Genomic DNA, 6,844 nt, shown 5'->3' with positions numbered 1-6,844 from the left:
AAGTTCGAAATATGCACATTAATTTGCCAAATTTGGGTAGTTAGGCACAAATAATCAGTGATCAAAACAAATTTGCTATTGGAAAAGCATGCTATGCACGTATTTAAAGTTTTATTAAACTCAATGACAAATTATACCGTATTATCTTATTTTCCTTTTCACACTGCAAATTTTGAAAGTACTTTAAGAAATAAGGGAAAAAAAAGAACAAAAGGGTGGTGAGCTTCTTCGATCCGGCTAATAGTTAAAAAAGGGTTATATATATATATTAAAATTAAGGACTATATTACGTGTATACTAAAATTAGTTATTAAAATCAGTCACTAATATAAATACATGCTAAAATATAAATATATGTTAAAAATAAATTAAACCACACATATATTTATACATAAATATATTGATGGATGATTTTAATAGTTGATTTTAGTGTACGAATAGTATTTTTGTAAAAATAATTACTAAAATAAATTATTATATATTTATATATAAAAATATGTACGTATAATTTAATTTATTTTTAATGTATATTTTATAATACAATATATATTATACTCTAATAATTAATTTTGATGGTTAATTTTAATATATATTTATTATAATTATATTTGGTAATATATATATATATATATATATATATATATATTGATGCAATTTTCCGTACATCTATTTGCTATTTTTCTAAAATTATATGAAGGGAGGTACATTTTGCATACAATGCGCTTTTTATTTTCGTTATTGGAGCTCGAGTGGAGTTGGACGGCATTATGGGGGAGGGAGGGGCTAGACAAGAGTGTGGTGTCAGGGCTTCCACAACTCGGACCCTCCGAGTTCAACAAACCACACGGACCGTCCGATTTCGGTGGAGAGCACACGCACAGTCTGATTACTGAAGAGAAGGACACGCGTCGCATTGCAACAGCTCCCCCAAACGGTCCCCTGAAACAAGACACTTACTCATTCACTCCTCTCATCATCTGAGAACATCACTCTCCCACATTTCATTTTCAGCTTGGAGCCCCCTTCTTCTTCCTCTCCCACCTCTGAGCTTTGCATGGTAGAAGGATTAAAAGCATGCCAAAGAAAAATAAAATTAAGGATGTTGATCGACCTGAGCTTCATATTATGCATTATCTCAGTCATTCTGATTATGTAAGTTTTTTTTTAAATATTTTTAAATTTTTTATACTTAAAATTATTATTGTAAACTATTTACTTCTTTTGGTTGTTATTATTAGAAGTGCAAGTTAGAAATATAAGTAAAATAAATATTAGTATTGTGTAGGGTTTATTAGAATTTTTTTAAATTTTTTAAGTTATTTTCAGTGGTAGAATTGTTAAGATTTTGTTAGATGGTAAATTTAAAATGTAAACAGATGAGTGTTGCTATTGTTAGGTTTTTAGTTTAATAGAGGATGTTAATTTTTTGTGGAATTTTTTAATATTTTATATGGTAAACTATTTACTTCTTATTGTTATTATTATTAGAAGTGCAAATTAGATATATAAATAAAATGCTGATTGTTAGTATTCTCCCGTATTTATATGACATTTTTAAATTTTAAGATTTTTTATAATTAATTTTTAGTGGTAAATATTATTGTTAGTAATATAATTATTATTATTTTGTTGGTTGTTACATTTTAAAATGTAAACGGATGATTGTTAGGTATCTAGTTTAATAGAGGATGGAATTTTTTGTTTGGGATTTTTTAATATTTTGTATTATAATTAATATTTAAAATAAATATAATCAAATTAAATTAAATGTTATTGTGAGTGAGAAAATGTTATAGAAGAATTTAAATGTGAACCTATTATTGTTATTGTTATTGTGAGTGAGAAAATGTTAATGTTCAATGATTAATAGGATTATTTTAATTAAGCCATGCTATCTTTTTTCTTTATGACAGTGTTTATAGTTTTTAGAATATGAATGTTAATATTTTGTAGAATTGTTCATGATGGCATATACTGATTGTGAATAATTTTTAATACTGAGGAAAAAATGTGTTTAACAAATCAGTAATTAGTATTAGATAATATTTAAATTATTGTAATATTGTTGAGAATATTCATTAAAAATAAATGTATGGGTCATGAATTTTATTTGTAATTATGAATAATTTTAAGGATTAATTAAATAATTTTAGAAGTTAAAAGAATTAGTTATATAAGGATATGGTGAAATGATTGATGATGGTAAGTTAGTAACTGTTAATTATATGACTAGTAATTTGTTATGTTTTTTTGTAGAAATTAAGAATGTTGACATGTAACCACCCAGTTCCTCCGGATCGGTACAACAATAGGGTGGAGGAGCATTTACGAATTACTGGGTTCTATCATGTGTCTCAGATTGGGATAGTTCAGTGTCAGAAAGCATTGGTAAATGCTCTAATCGAACGTTGGCACCCAGATACACATACGTTTCACCTTCCCATTGGTGAATGTTCCGTGACTCTTGAAGATGTGTCTCTACTACTTGGTCTTCCCACAGATGGTCTTCCAATCACAGGGATGACAATGAGTAGTTTTGAAGCCATGGAGGCGGAGTGTCTGCTTCAATTTGGGGTTGCACCTCGTAGAGAGGATTGTAGATCAAGCTGCATAAAACTGATATGGCTCCGAAATCTAAAAGAGAATTTAGAATTGAATGATGAAATCAGTATACAGAGGTATGTGACGTGTCATATTATGTTGCTGAACTTATTAATGTATTAGTCATGTGGACTATGTAATGTTGTCTCATAATAGGCTAATATGCTACATTAGATATTTTTCTATTAATGTATTAACCATCGTATTATATAATGCTACAGATATGTTATAATACTAGATTGTCATTAATTACTAGGTATGTGAGGTGTCACATTATGTTGCTGATTGGGACGATACTGTTTGGGGATAAGTCTGGGGCAGGTGTGCACTGAAAATTTCTACCCTTGCTTCGTGATTTTGTCAATATTGGACAGTATAGTTGGGGTTCGGCATGCCTAGCACACCTTTACAGGGCGTTATGCAGGGCATCTCGTTATAACTGTAAGGAAATAGATGGTCCACTAACACTTCTGCTTGGTTGGGCTTGGATCCGATTGCCATATCTATCGCCGCTTCCTAGAGAACCCCGCAGTTTTCCACTAGCAAACAGGTAATATTTTGTTACAATGTATCCATTTCTTGATATTTAAGATTCAGTTGAGCTAATTGAGGACATCGTATTAGGTGGCGTAACTGGGAGCGTGGTGAACGACGATATAGATATCTGAAGCTAGCTCACTTTAGGAAGGCCTTTGATGAACTTCAGGAAGGCCAGGTGTGTTTTAATTAAACAAGTAATAACTTTTGAGAATATTCGTCTTCGACAAAACTATAAGTCATTGTGTTAGATATTTGAATTGTGGGTTGTAATCATAAGTTTTCTTTATTTTTCCAGTTTGTCTGGGTTGCCTATGCTGTGGATCGTGTGGATCCAAACATAATTCCTACTGAAATATACATGCAGTCAGTTGTCTGGAGCGCTACAGTTCCATTGGTGTCGTTTGAATGTATCGAGTGGCATGCCACCGATAGGGTCAGGCGACAGTTCGGTTTGGTTCAGGGAGTACCTTCTCAGGAACAGAATTTTGATAAGGCTCATGGAGAGATTTTGACTGGACCTAAAAATCTTAATTGGGCCACAACACCGACTCATTCTAAATGGTTTATGCATTGGACAAACAGGTATCACTACGTTCTTTCTGAACTTCCCATGCCTTCACAGCATCCGTTGGATACCTACCTGAACTGGTACCGATCAAAATATGGGGACCGCTTAGCCTTGTCGAATCTTGTGGGTGAAAAGAATGATGAAGGTAACCAGGATGTGGATGTGGGCAATGAGGATATGTATGAGGGTAATGAAGATACCAATGAGGGTGGTCAGGATATGGATGAGGACAATGAAGAGCAGGAGCAACATATATCACCTCCAATTCAGCCTCCACAAGAACAACTTCAGTCCTCAACTCAGTATCTACCTCAGACACAGTTCACCCCATTATTTCCAGTACAGCAACAATATTGGGGTATGTCACAGTTTGAAATAGGTGATAGAACTTCTTTTAGCCAGTTGCTTGGGTTCATGTCTGCAGATGCTTCACATTCACAATATGGCCATCAGCCGGAGTTCATGCCTAGCAGGTATTCGTTGGATGCAAGGTATCCAGGCAATACCTCATCCGATGCATCTGGAGGCTTTGTATCTGTCGACTCTAGTAGGAGTGAGGGTGGACGAGGAGTTTTGAATAGTCAAAATCCTAACCGATGTAACATGGGACTCATTGAAGAAGATACTAACGCACTCGAACAAGAAACCGATGCATATATAGTAGATAACCCGGATGAAAAGGGCGATGACGAGGAGGATGAAATTGAAGAGTTCGATGAGGATGAAGAATCTCGTAATGATGGTATTATGATAACTATTTTTCTTTACATATTCGATGACTTATTTTATTTCTTTGCATAAATGGCATCTCTTATTTCATTTTGCTTCTTGATTTGTGGTATTTATGTTGGTATTTGAATATGTAACGTGCTGCACATACTTGTTTATTCAAAATTGTTTACAGGTCAGGCACGTAGTCCAGATGACAACGTCAAAGGTTACAATCTGAGGATTGATCCGCCACGTCGGAGTGCTAATCGTTTGCAAGTGCATTTGCCACTTCTGTCACATCTGGGCACATGCTTCTGTCATCTTGATCTTCATCACCATCGGGAACAACAAATTCATAGTTGCTTTCGAAGTCTTCTTCACTGTCACTATTATAATCTTCCTGTAGAATATTCCGGTCGGCCTCGGATTGTTCAAACTCTACATACAACTCAATGAACGAGATCTGAGCCCGATTTTCAATATACATTGAAAACATCTCCTGCATGCTCGCTTCGTCCGTCACATATCTGGTTTGAAATTGAACGAACCCACCAAATACTGGTATGGGATATCTGTATAGCATACATGATATCTTTTTTGCCCTCTCAGAATCAATCTTCTCACAGATCACACCCTTGAGCTCTTCAAATGAGATGATAAAAGGAATAACAACATCTAATGGATTTTCGCAAATAAACTTTACTCCTTCAGACGTTTGTAACAAGATTTGACCAAAATAATACACTTTAATCAATACTCTGTCACTCATTTCTCTCAATGACAAAAAAACCCTTAACCTTAACTATTAACTTCTCTGAATCATACTAAGTATGAAAGTGACCCAAAGAAACAAAACACAGGAAGCAGCCGCTGAAAAAGGAGAAGAAGACGGGAAGGGGAAGAAGACGGGTAACCTAGCACTAACTCGCTGCACACTTTTATATAGCCCTCTCTACTCAACTCGGACCATGTGTTTTCATTTCCCGGTTCGCCATTCCTAGCCAAAACGGACGGTCCGACTTCAGTCTTCTTAAACTCAAGCTCTCAACATGCAACTCGGACCGTTCGACTTCATCGTCCAACTCAAGCATATCGGAGGGTCCGATTTATATGCACAAAAATTTTTTTCCTCCAACAATCCCAAATCGGACCATCCGATTTCGGGAAAACAAATTCAGTAACAAAGAACTCGGATGGTCCGTGTTCTTCTCCCAAAAGCTGCCAAAACTCTGCCCCACATGCATGTCTAGCCCCCCTTGATTCCATATCCATGAAAAGCGCACACATAGGCTCCATTTCCATAAAATTGAGCCGCATACAATGCAAGTAGTGATGCATTTTGAATAGTAAGGACGTAAGGTTTAGGCAAACGGCCATTTTTGTACAATTAAGTAAAGAGTTTTCTTGGGTAACTAATTTTTTTAAGTTAATATTAATAAATTTTTTAAAATTATTTTATTTATTGTAAATTATAAATTTTTAATCCAAAATTTTAAATTATAAATTTAATTTTTAAAATTGACTAATATTGTTAACTAAAAGTTAATTTTTTTAATATTTTTTTTAACTAATATTTAGAAAATTTTCAACATTTGGAAGACTATTTTATTCCTACAATTAATTTGCATATCTAAAGGATTACGAAGAAGTAGTTTACTGGTAGGAAAAGTTGATTGTACTGATTGATTTTTTTGATATGATTTGGGGTGTGAATTATGCTGCGATATGATCATTATAGGTGATTTACACTGTTATGACGGCGTTTTTTTTTTGGAATCTTGGGGAAAAAAAATCGGACCCACCAATTTCAAGCAGAGAGAAAGTAACACAAATCAGACCCACCTATTTGTGTGAGGGAGACGTTGAGTAGTATGAAATCGGTGGCACCGATTTCTGGGTGGTGAAATATTTTATCCGAAGAGTGCAGTAATCGGTGGAACCGATTACTGACGGCAAAAAATTTTATTTTAATCCGGAATGAACCAATCGGACCCACCGATTTGGGAGTTTACGCGGTCGGTCCGTCTGATTTGCCCATTAGTGCATACAAAAACTGGAAAGAGCTCACAGATTCCCATTTCTTTATTGCCGGTCTCAGCTAATGTTCTTCCTCTTCTCTTCTCTTCTCTGATTCTTCTCCTTCATTTTTGTAAAATAAATTTCTGTGAGATTGAGAATAATCAAGTACGTGTAGTGTTATGGATGATAGAGTTGTATTGAAAATTTATTATTATGGACAGATCTTGTTGCAAACATATGAGGGAGTTCAATTTGTGTGTGAAAATTTATTAGATGTTGTTATTCCATTCACATTGTCATTTGAGAAATTGAAAGGTGTGATTTGTGAGAAGATAGATTTTCAAAGATGTCGGAGAGCATCGTGTATTTTGTACAGGTATCCTTTATCTGTGTTTGGTGGGTTTG

This window comes from Arachis stenosperma, chromosome 10, assembly GCF_014773155.1.
Source record: "Arachis stenosperma cultivar V10309 chromosome 10, arast.V10309.gnm1.PFL2, whole genome shotgun sequence".
NCBI lineage: Eukaryota > Viridiplantae > Streptophyta > Magnoliopsida > Fabales > Fabaceae > Arachis > Arachis stenosperma.
Note: the sequence above shows the minus strand (reverse complement) of the source record.